Genomic DNA, 15,748 nt, shown 5'->3' with positions numbered 1-15,748 from the left:
AATAATCTGCAGTAAACTCTTAGCGGACAGATATCAGGAAAGGAATGCTCAGTTTAGGAGTAAAAGTGGCAGATGGCTTATCGAACCACTGTGCTTTGGGAATTCCTGTTGGCAGCATTTTGGCAGGGTGAGAACTTAAGCAGATCAGCAAGGAATTTGGATGTTAGCACCAAAAAACATCAGATTGGCGATTGGCTGTGAGTTAGTGGCATTAAGGTAGAATGATGAATATTCAAGGAAACAGAATGGACACTTGCTAATAACGGGTAGATAAATGGTTAATCTTTTAAAGCCAAAACAGAATCTGGCTCACTCTAGCAATCAACATAACTTTGGCTAGTTTGGTTGCAAAATTCAAATCAAAGGATATTGCAAATTAATGTTGTAAGAAGAGAAATTTTAAATAATGAAAGCTAGCATATGAACATAAATTACATGATCGATTTTTTTCTCCAAAACAATTATTGAATAAATATTCATTTGTAGTCTATTTTAATTGGAGTCATAGAACATTACAGCACAGAAACATGCCCTTTGGTACGCCTAACCTATGCTGAACCACGAATCTGCCTAGTCCATTGATTTGCACCAGGACCTCCATACCCCTCCCATCAACGTGCCTATCCAAATTTCTCTTAAGTATTGGAATTAACCTGCATCAACCACTTGCGCTGACAATTCATTCCACACTGTCACCGTCCTCTGAGTGAAGAAGTTCCTCCTCATGTTACCCTTAAATTTTTCATCTTTCAGCCTTAACCCGTGAACGTAGAGGACCCGTGAAGTAGATTGTAGTCTCACCCAAGCTGAGAGGAAAATGGCTGCTTGCATTTACTCTTTCTATATTCCTCACAATTTTGTATACTTTTATCAGCTCTCTCCTCAATTTTCTATGTGCTAAATAATAAAGTCTAAACCTGTTTAACCTTTCCCTATATCTCAGGTTCTCAAGTCCCAGCAACATCCTTGTAAATTTTTTCTGTACTCTTTCAATCTCATATTTTTCCTGTAGGTTAGTAACCTAAATGTACACAATTATTTAGGTTCTAAATTAGGCCTCACCAACATCTTTCAATAGGTTTCAATAGGTACATTTAATGTCAGAGAAATGTATATAATACACATCTTGAAATTCTTATACAACTTCAACATAACACCCCAACTGCTGTACTCAATACATTGATTCATCACCTACAACACATACAACAAGCTGAAGGAACTCAGCAGGTCGGACAACATCCGTGGAAATGAGCAGTCAATGTTTCGGGCCGAGATCTTTCATCAGGACTAAAGAAGGTGGAGGGAGAGTGGGAAGGAGAAGGCTGGTAGGTTGGAGGAGCAACATCTCATACACCGTCTGGATAGTCTCCAGCTTCCGGTAATTCCCTCTCCCTCCCTTCCCCCATCCCACTTTCACTCTGCCTCCTCTTCCAACTGCCTATCACCTCTCTCATGATTCTGCCTTCTTCTACTACCCATAGTGCTTTCCCCTTACATTCCTTCTTCACCTTTCCTGCCTATCCCCTCCCTGCTTCCCCACCCCCACCCCTTGATCTTTCCTCTGGATTTTCATCTGGCACCTTCCACCCTCCCCCACCTTCTTTATAGGGCCCCTGCCCCCTCCCTCTTCAATCCTGATGAAGGGTCTCGGCCTGAAATGTTGACTGCTCATTTCCATGGGTGCTGCCCGACCTACTGAGTTCCTCCAGCTTGTTGTACATGTTGATTTGACCACAGCATCTGCAGTGTACTTTGTGTTTACCATTGATTTATATAGGCCACTGTGCCAAAAGCTTCATGACCCGATTTACCTGCGATAATACTTTCAAGAATTATGGCTCTGTATTACCAGATCCTTCCATTCTAGTGAACACCTCTGTGCTCTACCACTACCTACCCTGGTTGGTCCTTCCAAAGTGTAATATCTCACAATTGTTGGCATTAAGTTCCATCTGCCATTTTTCACCCCCGTTTTCCAACTCGTCCTGATCCTGCATCGAGCTTTAATAGTCTTCATCGCTGTCTACTGCATTTCAAATTTTGGTGTCATCCACAGGTTTGTTGATCCAGGTTACCACATTATCTTTCAGGTCATTGATACAGATGACAACAACAGACCCAACACCAGTCCCTGTGATACTCCACTAGTCACAGGCCTCCAGTCAGAGAGGGAACCATTAATTACCACACTCAGGCTTCTCCCACGAAGCCAATTTACTGTCTTAGTCTTGAATGACAAATGACTGAGCCTTCTTGACCAACTTCCCATGTGAGACCTTGTCATAGATCTTGCTAATATCCAAGAAGGCAACATCTACCACCTCGCCTTCATCAACTTTCTTTGTAACTTCCTCAAAAAACTCTATAAGATTGGTTAGACATGAATTGCTATGCACAAAGCCATGTTCACTTATCCCTAATCAGACCCTGTCAACACCCTGGAGGTCCTGTCCTTTAACTTAGAACCTAACTCTATGACCTCACTTTGTAGGGCCTCATCACCCCTCCTACCTATGTCATTGGTACCGGACATGGACCACGGTCTCTGGCTGCTCACCCTTACTATTAAGAATGCTGTGGAGTCAATTTGAGATATCCTTTACCCTAGCACTCATAAGCCAACATACCATCCAAAAAATCTCATCATACGAGGACCATTCCTGTTTGGAATCCCCTTTGCTATAAATATGCAATATGAAAGAAAGAAAGAAGAAATAACAAAAAAATCTTCCTACGGTCTATGTCTCTCCTTGTTGCAGCCTTGTTGAGCGAAAGCCTCAACTCCCCACTCTTAACACTGGCCCACTCAGACAATGGCTGCTTCACTTAAACCTAACTTCTTTTTATTGGACCTTGCCAAGTGCCCAATTATGCATAATCCATTGTTACTGAGGAGACATCCAATTAGTGCATTTTTTTAAAAAAAAGGTTACAACCTCAGGTAATGGTTCCAGATTTTTTTTCTGCATGCAGTTCTATTATTTTCCTGGAACAGGAAAAACATGCCCATCATTGGCTGGTTAACACAGTTGTTACTGTTGTAACACAGTCGCTTTTTCTAATGATAGAGTTTGCCCGTAAAGACCACAAAATATAGCTGTAACAGAACCCTCTTTGTTATTGTAAACTAACTTGTCTCTCTATGCCTCTTCCAGTTTACTGCATGGGATTATTAGGTAACGTGCTACTAAAAGTCTTGTCCCCTACCATCTCGTATGTTCGCCTTTGTCAGATTTTGTTTGATAATGCTCCTGGGTAGGGCATTGGTACCTCGCTCTCTTTTAAATCCTCTGTTAATGCAAGTTACTATACTGTAATTGACAGGTGTGTTATTCACATGCTAGGTTTCACAATAATCAAATGCCATGCTTTATCTCAATGGCAGAGAGTATGTTATTGGTTCAGACAATTGTAAATTATAACTTTAATCTCCCTCTAGAATTGGTTCCAAAACTTTCTTTTGGCACATGTACATGACTTAACCAAAGTGCCACAAACTGTTTAAAGAACTTAAGGACAATTACAGGATTATGATCACAAACATGGAGATCTTGAGGGTGAATGGCAGAAAGAACCAGAATCGAGTACACATAAACTTTAGTGTGCTCTACACAACATTCTGTCTTAGATTCAGCTTTTCTTTACACTTGCATTATACACGGGGGGGGTGGGGGGGGGGTGGCTCTCTACAGTTACCTGATGAGGTAACCACAGCTTTGGCTAGGAGTAGCTGTTGTCAGGTGGTGCCCAACATAGAGTGTTTTGACCCTTAACTACTACACTCTGCAGTTGGTGGGTCAGCAGTGGTGGCCAAGTCACTGTCCATCTGTTCCTGACTTCCAGCTCAACTTGTCTCGCCTGCTCCACATCCAGCAAGAGGCACCTTCTGCTTGCTCCACCATCCTGCGAGCTGCTTGGTTTACGCATTTTTCATCAAAGGCCGGCACAGACAGCAATCTCCATGCTGACCTTTATAGCCGATCTCCAAGGGGAATAGCCACATCTGCCATCCTTTGTCCCTGCACCCCTGGACTAAGACTGGTACTTCAGGGCCTTCCTCTCAGGAGCCTCCTCACATTCTTCCTCCCATGTTACTGTGAGCTCCACCAGGATGATTTTCTTGTCTTGGGTGGACCACAATATGATGTCTGGTCGAAGTGTGGTTTGCACCCCCTCATGGGGCCTGCATCTTCCTCCTCACATCAACTATCATCTCCCATAATTTAGCAATTTGCAGCAGATTGGATTTACGCCTCTTTGATATGACTGATGTGGCCCTCTTCTTGGTGAAATTGGCTGCCCGGTTTGCTTGTCTGCCAGTTGGTCTTCTTTATACACCTCAATCACTCAAATGTGTCAGCAAGGATGTACCATCCTTATGTCAAAGCTTATAATTAGGGTCCTCTCTAAGCCCCCGTGTGTGCAGCTGTGATGGTGTAAGGAGAGTGTCATGCACAAACAGCAGAAGGAAAGAAATGAGGAAGGGATCTAGTCTCCAAATCTCTGCCCAATGATCTTGAGCTTGCGAAGATCCCATTTTATCCAGGCACTCTGTGAACCCCAACTCCACCACCTTAGATAATTGCATTTTTTCCTCACAGTTCCATGCCCTTGCCTGGACCATGTCACACCTGTCCCTTGCATTTCAACTCCCCCATCATTGAAAGTGTGCTGAGCTGACCCCTTGCCATCAAGGCATGGATTGCCAATGGTCCTGCTGAAGGATTTCAGCCTGAAACGTTGATGGTGTGTTGCTCGGATTTCCAGCACCTGCAGCTTTTCCCTTGTTTGTCGATTGCCAATGATGTCTCTCAATTGCAAGGAGCTCACTGTCTGGTCTATGGCTGAGTTGGAGGCCTACTTTTGACCCAGTCTTCTTGTGACTTGTGCTTGGTTTATTAGCTTGTCATTGGAGCCCCTCCTAATGTTGTATTTTTGAGAGTAAAGGCATACTAGAAAATTTGAAACCTAATCCCATCTAGGAACATCATTCTGATGGTATAGAGTTGTTCCATTAAAGCTCAGGGTAGGGTAAGAAACAGTAAAGTAGCTTTTAGTGAATCTTTTGGAGTGGGTGATAGATCTTCAGAATACTTCTACTTCAGAGAAGTATTGCCTGTATGATATTGAAAAAAGTGCTGTGTCTTGCATCTGAGTTTAATTATCTGTGTCTGCTGATTCAATTGTTCATTTAATTCCCTTTACCCATCCCCTAACCCTTCATTACCCTTTTATTGGAGAATGACCCAAACTTGCCATTATGAGGGGCTCACCCTGAACTCGTAACCAGTAGCAGCAATAGGTGGAAGGGAAGGAGAGCCTCATGGTAAGCAGATGACAATGGAGAAATGCAAACATTTGAGAAATATAATGCCCTTGGCACAGACTTCAGATTTATAAGTTGCATAGTTAATAAAACACTGGCAATATTACCAATCTCTCTATCCATCAAAGAGGCTCACATTTGAGACAATCAAAAAAAAACACTGGCCAGACTAAGACTCAATACTGGCCACCTCAAATGCTGTTGGCACCTACTGGTAACATAACATTTGGCTGTTTAGAGTATAATTCTCATGAAAAGATTGATATCAATATACCTGGTGAGCTGAGGGCTGCTCATAAGACCATAAGATATGGAGTAAAATTAGGCCATTTGGACCATTGAGTCTGCTGTGCCATTTCATCATGGCTGAATTTTCCTCTCTGTCCCAATCTCCTGCCTTCTTTCCATATCCCTTCAAGCCCTGACCAATCAAGAATCTATCAACCTCTGCCTCAAATATACATAAAGACTTGGCCTCCACAGCTGCCTGTGACAACAAATTCCTCATATTCACCAATCTCTGGCTAAAGACATTCCTCTTCCTTTCTGTTCTAAGGACATCCCTCTATTCTGAGGCTGTGTCCTCCGGTCTTAGACACTCCCACCATAGGAAACATCCTCTCCACATCCACTCTACCAAGGCTTTTCACCATTTAAAGAGCAAACACGAGGAAATCTGCAGATGCTGGAAATTCAAACAACAACTCACACAAAATTCTGGTGGAACACAGCAGGCCAGGCAGCATCTATAGGAGAAGAACTGTCGACATTTCTAACGAAGGGTCTCAGCCCGAAATGTCGACAGTGCTTCTCCTTTTCACCATTTGATAGGTTTCAATCAGTTCACCCCTCTTTCTTCTGAATTCTAGTGAATACAGGCACAGAGCTATCAAACATTCTTCATATGACAAGCCATTCAATCCTGGAATCATTTTTGTGAACCTCCTTTGAACCCTCTCCAGTTTCAGCACATCCTTTCTATGGTAAAGGGCCCAAAACTGCTCACAATGCAGCAAGTGAAGCCTCACCAGTGTTTTATAAATTTTCAACATTAGATCCTTACTTTTATATTCTTGAAATAAATGCTGACATTGCATTTACCTTCCTCACCACAGACACAACCTGCAAATTAACCTTTAGGGAAACCTACACAAGGACTCCCAAGTTCCATTGCATCTCAGTATTTTTGTATTTTCTCCCCATTTAGAAAATAGTCAACTCTTTCATTTCTTCTACCAAAGTGCATGACCATACACTTCCAGATACTGTATTCCATCTGCCATTTCTTTGCCCATTCTCCTAATGTGTCTAAGTCCTTCTATAGCCTCTCTATTTCATCAAAACCTGCCTGTCCACCTATCTTCATATCATCTGCAAACAAAGCCATCAATTCCATCACCCAAATTATTGACATATAAAGTTATCCATGTTAAAATCTTTCCTGTAATACCATAGGCTTGTAGATTGTAAAGCAGCTTCAGGTATGGCACCTTGTCAAAATCTGAATTCACAACATCAACCCATTCTCCTTTGTCTTTCCTGCTTGCTGCTACTTGAAAGAATTCCAACAGATTTGTCAGGCAAAATTTTCCCTTGAGGAAATCACGCTGATTACAGCCTATTTTATCATGTGTCTCCAAGTATGCTTGAGACCTCATCGTTAATAATTGACAAGGGCAGACTAACTGGCCTATAGTTTCCTTTCTTCTGGCCTTCTCCCTTCTTGAAGAGTGGAGTAAAATTTGTAAATTTTCAGTCTTCCAGAACCATTCTAGAATTTAGTGAGTCTTGAAAGATCATTACTAATGCCTCCACAATCTCTTTGGCAACCTCTTTTGGAACTCTGGAGTGTACACCATCTGATCCAGGTGACATTTCTACCTTAAGACCTTTCAGATTCCCAAGACTCCCTAGTTATGGTAACTTCACACACTTAATGACCCCTGACACCTGGAACTTCCACCATCTTGCTAGTGTCTATGAAGACAGATGCAAAATACTTATTTAATACAATCACTATTTTGTTGACCCTCCCCCCCCCATTACTACCTCTCCATTATCATTTTCCATTGGTCGATATCCACTCTCACCTCTCTTTTTTATACTTTATGTATCTGAAGAAACTTTTGATTTCTTCTTTAATATTATTGGCTAGCTTACTATTGTTTTCCATCTTTACCTACTTAATTTTAGTTGCCTTCTGTTGATTTTTAAAAGCTTCCTCTAACTTCCCACTAATTTTTGCTCTATGTTATGCTCTGTCTTTGGTATTGATGTTGGTTTTGACTCCTCTTGTTAGCCATGGTTGTGTCATCTTTCCTTTAGAAAACTTCTTCCTCTTAGGATGTATATATCCTGTGTCTTCCAAATTGCTTCTGGCAATTCTAGCCATTGCTACTCTGCCGTCAACCCTGCTAGTGTTCTTTTTCATTCAATTCTGGTCAACTCCTCTCTCATGCCTCTGTAATTCCCTTTATTCCACTGTAATACTGATACATCTGACTTCAGCTTCTCCTTCTTAAATTTCAGGGTGAATTCAATTATATTATGATCATTTGCTTCTAAGGAGCAAGAAAATAAAGAAGACATAAAAAAACAGACTGCCTCCTGAAATGTTTCACAACATATTAACCACTTATACTGTGAAGTTACTTGCCTTCTCATTGCATAAAATTATTTCTTTTATGTTCACACTGTAGCCTTCTTTCTAGAATGTCAAAACTCTGTGGAAGATCCATTCTCTCACAAAGCAACTCATCTAGTTGCAGCATTAAATCAAGAGCCATCAGTTTCTGGCTATGTGAGAGAGCAAGATGTATTGCAAGTCATGCATCTGTCATGATAGTGATTTCCTTCCTGCATGAAACCTACTCATCTGTATTGTAAATCCCATGTATCCTAATGTACCCTACACTGACACTACCACAAGATAAAAAGAAAACAATCAACAACCTTATATTGAAGTTGCCATTATCACAACAAGCTGACCTCTGGGTTAAGATCAAATGCAGCTACCAAGTAAAGACAAGCTACAATCCACACACTGGTCTTGTAACATTCAGCCACAAACTATTTCATTTGCTAAGTAATCTCAAATATAATTGAACATTGTGTAGTTTTTGACAAACAGACCCTCTTCAACCATTATGATTGGAGGAATGTCATTGATGAAGCAGTTCAAAATGTTTATGCATAGGATATTGGCCCCAGGAACTCCTATAGTGAATTCCTGAGCCTTGATTGGTTATCTCACCTTACTGAAAATCTCACCTGGACAGTACACACCGAGTGTGTGGCAAAGAAAACACAACAGCATCTTTTGCACCTCAGATGAGTGAAGAAGTTCATCATGAGCCCCCAATCCTCAAGAACTTCTACAGGGGCACCATTGAGAGCATCTTGATTGGCTGTATCACCACCTAGGACGGGAACTGCACCAACCTTGATGACTGGGCACTGCAGAGAGTGGTACGGACAGCCCAGTGCACCTGTGGACATGAACTTCCCTCCATTGGGGACATTAGCAGCAGCAGGCGTATAAAGAAGGCCTGGAGGATTATCAGGGACACCAGTCCGCCCAACCACAAACTCTTTCTGCTGCTTCCGTCTGGCAAACGGTATCGCAGTGTAAAAGCTAGGATCAACAGGGTGTGGGACAGCTTCTTTCTACAAGCCATTAGACTTATAAATTCACATGTCTGTACATTGAAATGGAGTCATAACGCAAATATTTTTACTCTTTCATGTTGTGGGATGAAGATAAGATATAAATAAATTTAAATCAATTCTTCAAAAAACACAGTGATGTATGATTCTAGTTATTGGAGTATTGATCTAGGATACCTGTAGACTTGTGGCACGTGGCCAAGCGGTAAAGGAGTTGGACTAGTGATCTCAAGGTCATGAGTTTGAGCCCCAGCCGAGGCAGTGTGTTGTGTCCCTGAGCAAGGCACTTAACCACACATTGCTCCAGTCCATCCAGCTGAAAATGGGTACCGGCAAACTGCTGGGGGTTAAACTTGCGATAGACTGGCGTCCTATCCAGGGTGGGGGAGAGACTTAGTCGCTTCACACCACGGAAACTGGCATAAGCGCCAGCCTGATGAGCCTATAAGGCTCGGGATAGACTTTAACTTTTAACTATAGACTTGAATTTCAAATAAATAAAATATTAACTTCATTTGTCAATTGCAGTGAAATGTGTCATTTGCGTCAAATCAAATCAGTGGGGATTGTGCTGGCAGCCCACAACTGTTGCCATGCTTCTGGTGCTAACATAGAATAACCACTACTCACTAATCCTAACTGTACATCTTTGGAATGTGGGAGGAAAGTCACGGGGTGAACTTACAGAGTGTGCTGGGAATCAAACCCTGATCTTATAGCTGGCTCTATGAGTGTTGTGCTAATCTCTCTGCTACCATGCCATCCTCGTACGCTACCATGGTGCCCTGTTATGCTATCATGCTTGGTTGCTTGATGCTCCTACACTCTGATCTCCTGTGGTTGCTTACTAACTAGTGGATGACTGCAGTCTGGACACACGGCATAGCAGCCTGAGCTAACAAATATGGAATAAATGGAGATGAGAACACTTGGAGTATCAGTAATGGCATCATAATCCTGAGCGAGGGTGATACATCCTTACTCTGCAGAAATACTGGGCATCCTGTGAGCTGAGACATCATATGGACACAAAATGGTTGAAGCAAAATTGTACCGCTGTCATGGTCCTAAGGCTCGAGCCAATGGTTTACTCTGTTGCCACGATAGCAGCAATCTGCTCCTGACTGGTAGTAAACAGAACTTTGACAATGTTCTCCGCTTCCTCCTCAGCATGTTATCTTTGGGTTGCTTGCCACAATCTGAAATGTGCCACTGCAGTGGGCCTGTTCCTGACAGGCAAGGATGGATACCAGACTTCATTCAAACTCCTATTATTGTGATTAGATATAGATAGGAGAAAGTAGCAAAGTTTGCACCTGAACTGTAATGTATTATCCCATGCTTGAAAGGCTGTGGTTAGTGTTCATGACACTTTAGGATTTTGTTTCTTTTGAAGTTTAAAGTATTTTTCTCCTGTGTATGTATGTATGTAAAAGCACAAGAAAATCTAAATTGGAAGAAATAAATTTTCTGTTAAAGTTAAGTAAATATTATCTTATTATTTTCTTTCTTAATTTAGCCTTGGTTAACATCTTGTCAGAGTTGAGCAATAATATATAGATCAGTTATTCTGGTGAACTAGTGTAACAGAAGGCAAAGGTATATCGTTGGATGTAATGACATTGTTTGCTGTTCTTTAAATATAAACACCTAGGTATGTACAATCAAATATTATTCTTTGTCAGTCTTATCAGACTACTTGATTTTAGTGGATACAATATGTAGAATTGATTTGGTGCTTTGGATTCTTGTCTCTCCATGCTACTCTGTGTCCTTCCATCTATCAAATCATTATTGAAGGCAACTAAACCAAGCCTTTGTCATTCTGTCATTATAACCAGCTTCCAAAGCATTGGTCCCTTCTGTCTCACTCTGTCAGTCCCCCCATCATTATGATCTAACGGACTATCAACACCTAATGCCAGGACTTAAAGCAATAACTGCTGGAAGCTCTCAGAAACAGTGGAGAGAGGAAAGAGTTAACTTCAGGTTAAAGGCCCTTTATCAACACTAGTGTGAAAACAAGTCAGTTTTCAGTTGCAGAGAAGGTTGGGGTGGAGTGAGGTGACACTGCAAATAGTACAAAGGGAATATCTCTGTTCACATCAGGGTTGTGAAAATAAAGTCTGATAAAGTAGCAGATGGAGTTCAACCCAAATAAGTGTAAAGTGGTTCATTTTGGTAGGTCAAATATGATGGCAGAATATAGTATTAATGGTAAGGCTCTTGGCAGTGTGGAGGATCCGTGGGATCTAGGGGTCTGAGTCCATAGGATGCTCAAAGCTGCCATGCAGGTTGACTCTGTGGTTAAGAAGGTATACGGTGTGTTGACCTTCATCAGTCATGGAATTGAATTTAGGAACCAAGAGGTAATTTTGCAGCTATATAGGACCCTGGTCAGACCCCACTTGGGATATTGTGCTCAGTTCTGGTCGCCTCACTACAGGAAGGATGTGGAAACCATAGAAAGGGTGCAGAGATTTACAAGGATGTTGCCTGGATTGGGGAGCATGCCTTATGAAGACACGTTGAGTGAATGCGGCCTTTTCTCCTTGAGGCGACGGAGGATGAGAAGTGACCTGATAGAGGTGTATAAGATGATGAGAGGCATTAATCGTGTGGATAGTCAGAGGCTTTTTCCCAGAGCTAAAATGTTTGCCACAAGAGGACACAGGTTTAAGGTGCAGGAGAGTAGGTACAGAGGAGATGTCAGGGGATAAGTTTTGCATTTGACTCACTGGACGATGTTTGCATTCTCGATCCACTGGTGCTCTGGTTCTGCTGTGGCTGTCCTGTCACCAGTTCTGTGGAATCTGACTGGGGCTCAGATTCCCATGCAAGGGGATGAATACAAAATAAGCTATAAACTTAGATCAATGGGCTTGATATCTGCTAGGCTCACTATAATGTGACTGTGTAACATCTTTAAAAATAGTGAATTAAAAGTGTGTTGGAGTAGTAATAAAATTACATCCAGTAGTCTGGAAAATCCATTAGTCCAGCACAACCAAAGCTCTGAGCAGACTGAAATAACAGAATTTTACTGTACCATGTATGTTATTGTAAATCCACTGACTGCCATACCAATCTTGACTACACCTCTTCCCATCCAGTCTCTTGTAAAAGTTTCATCCCCTTTTCTCAGTTTTTCCATCAGTCTTTTGTGTCTCTATTTTACTGTCATATTGCATACCATCTAGTCTTGATTTGATTTCATTCTCTATGTTAGAAAAGTCAGGGGAAAAATTAATTCAAAATTAAATTACAAAATTAGATCGTTGGTCTAGTGATCTGCAAAGCTGAGAAACATTTCAGCAGCATCAGTTACTCAGAGAAACAGACATCAAATGATAGCAAAGAACATTTATCTGAACATAAGGTCAGATACAATGTGATAATATTTAATGAACTATGTACTTAAATTTTAAATTCCATTCTATTGCCTTCTTTGTTGTCTCTCTAATAATGACTGCTTTTGTCTGTGTCGTTAACATTCATGACAAACTCTGCAAGATCAATTTGTTTCAACTGTATTTACTTAGCATTGAATTTAAGACGAGCAAAGTGAAATGAAACTGAATCGATTAGGAATGGGAAATAAACTGGATCTGCGTGAACTTATCTTGTTGTCCTATTAATATTCCATTGGTTTAAATCCAAAGGGAAAATTGGAGGAAGGGGATTACACACCCATAACAAAGCATGCTTGATGTTCCATCAGTTAATCTAAATAGATTGAAACTCAGCATTCTCTTATAGAACAATCCTTAAATCCTTTTTGCTGCAATTCCTTCTATATTCTGTCCAAAGAATTATATATGTTTAAAAAGAAAAAAAATCTGCTTCCTGCCCCTATTGGTTCATGTGTGGAAAATAATCACTCAAAATATTGGAAGTAGCTGACCCAATGCAACCATGTTCCAATGTGAGCCAACACATTTCAGAGGCATTCAATGGAGAAAAACTTCTCAAACAGGAAAATTTCTGTATTTCAGATCTGTCAAAAATAATTACTTAAGAGAATTATCTTGCATTACCTTATAAATTTTGTCTATAATTTTCTCAAAATATGAATGCTGATGAAAGTTTAGGGGCTAGTTTAGTAGGAAAGTATTAGATTAACTTATACAGCTAAAGTGGGGAGATAGTGTATGTGCTGAATTATGAAGCAAACAAGCCATTCTGTCTAATTGTGTTATGCTCATTTCTTCTCTGTGTGAGCTGTCTTGCACTTAATCTATCATTTTATGTTATTTACTCTTGCATGTTCTTTATCAGCGTTCCCTTAAACATATTTTGCATTTTGCTTCAATTACCCCCAGAGGTATAAGTTCCATCGTTTCGATGAGATGCTCTGCTATGACCCCATCTGCTCTTTCAGATGGTTGGAAAAGATCCACAGGTGATTTTTGGAAGAAGATCGAAGTAGAAATCCTGGATTCCTAGGTCTCTTCGACAATTTTATCTTTCTGTCAAATTAATAAAAATGATTTTGTTGTCATTATCACATTGCTGTTTCTGGGAGTTTCTGGTGCACAATGTTAGTTGCTACAATTTTAACATTATAGTAGTACTTAGGAATTATTACTTATAAAGCACCTGAAAGCAGCATATCAAGTACTATATAAAAGTTGGTTGGTTTGTTCCCACCCCAACCAGCTACAATTGTCTTGATTACTGAAGCATGGCTGAGTTGAATTTCCTACACTTTTTCTTTCATTGTTTACTATTTCCTGAACCCACCAGATAAAGAAGTTTTACACAATTACTTTGTGATTTGTTATTTACTTTTATTTTTATGACCCTATCTTGTGAATTTGTTGTGAATAATTTTAAAGCATGTGCAAATGTATTATTATGGCAGTGAAAATAATTTGCAAGAGAATTTGATCCTTGGGGTATTGATGTGGCCACGCAGAATGTTAAAGGGTGGAAGTTTATGAAATGTATCTAGGAAAATTTCCTGAGTCAATACATGATGGACTCCCCTCGGGAGGATAAAATACTGGACCACGAGAACGAGGCAAGGCAAGTAACAGAAGTGGCAGTTAAGGAGCACCAGTGACCATAATTCTAATAATTTTGTAGTGATAGAAAGGAATAGGTCAGGTCTATAGCTTAGACCTATTACTCCCTACTGTAGAGTAGGGCTTATTTTTGGGGAATGAGGCAGGTTCTAGTTGAGAATGATTGGATGTGCCTGCAGAAGGGAAAGGAATGGATGGCAAGTGGTAGGGTATCAGAACTGTGATAGCAGGTGTCAGGGAGTTATATGTACCTGTTAGAATGATGGGTAAAGCCAGCAGGTTAGAAACCTTGGCGGATGAGTGATATTGAGCCTGATCAAGAAAAACGAGCAAGCATACATCAGCTGTAGGAGTTTGGAATTGAGCAAATCCCTTGATGACTATAAGAAGATGAATTATACACTTTAAGAAAGAAATCAGGAGGGCAAAGAGAGAGTATGAGATGGATCTGGCAATTAAGGTTAAGGAAAATTCCAAGAGGTTCTATAGCTATTTTGAGTACAACGGTGGCTGGGATTGCCTGAGTCTGAAGCACAGGAGATGAATGGGAATATCAATGTTTAATGAGGAAGAAATTTTGGATGCTAAAGAGATATAAGGAAAACAAGTGGAGTGCAAATGTTTAAAGAAGATTGAAAATGTCTTTGAACATACTGTCAGTTGGTTGATAGTGGTTTTCAGAGCCCTACAGGAAAATCATTGTGGCCTTTCGACTTGTGAGGGTTCAGCCGTTTGAAAGACAGTCTGATGTCGGCCTCTGAGACATAGATCTCAAGGTCACCAAATGCTGCAAGGATCCTCATAGCTATAACTTTATACTCCCTTTCAAAGCATGCATAAAAGGTGTTGAGCTCATCTGAGAGTGAAGCATCACAGCCATTCATGTTGTTAGGTTTCACTTTGCAGGAAATAATGGTCTGCAAACCCTGCCAGAATTGACATTTTTATCTCTAGCCTCATTGGAGTTATCTTTTTTGCTCTTGAGATAGTCCTCCATAAGTTGTATCTGGTCTTCATGTATAGTCTTGGATCACCAGACTTGAATGCCACAGATCTAGCCCTCAGCAAATTATGAATCTCCTGGTTTTGATTCTGGTATGTACAGTATGCTCGCCTAGGCACAAACATATCCGCGCAGGGTTTAATGAAGTCAGTGTCAACTGTAGTGTGTTCATTTAGACTCGAAAATGAATCCCTGAATACTGTCCAGGCCACTGGCTCTAAGAAGCAGTGACTATAAGTGCTCCATTGCCTCCCTTGTCCATATCTTCTAGGACCTCTACACTGGTGCTGCAATCTTCAGTCTCTGTGTATATTCAGGGAGTAGAAGTACAGCAAGATCATCAAACTTTAAAAAAGTGTGGGCGTGGGATGGCACTGTAAGCAGTCTTGATGGTAGTATAACAGTGGTCCAGTGTGCTGGCTCCTCTAGTTTCACAAGCGATATGTTGGTGATAATTATTTAGAGACTTTGTCAAGCTGGTCTGGTTAAAATCCTGCAAAATGATGGGAAAGGCATCAGAATGTACTATTTCATGCCTGTTGATTATGTTGCTCAGTTCGCCTATAACCTGCTTGACAGGAGCCTGAGCTGGCATGTACACCGCTACCATGATGATGGGCGAAAACTCCAGCGATAGATAAAATAGATGACACTTGATTGTGAGATGTTCCAGGTCAGGTGAGCAGGACTGGGATGGAACTACCACATTTGTGCACCAGGGTGAGT

Source organism: Hypanus sabinus, chromosome 1 (assembly GCF_030144855.1).
Source record: "Hypanus sabinus isolate sHypSab1 chromosome 1, sHypSab1.hap1, whole genome shotgun sequence".
Lineage (NCBI taxonomy): Eukaryota > Metazoa > Chordata > Chondrichthyes > Myliobatiformes > Dasyatidae > Hypanus > Hypanus sabinus.
Note: the sequence above shows the minus strand (reverse complement) of the source record.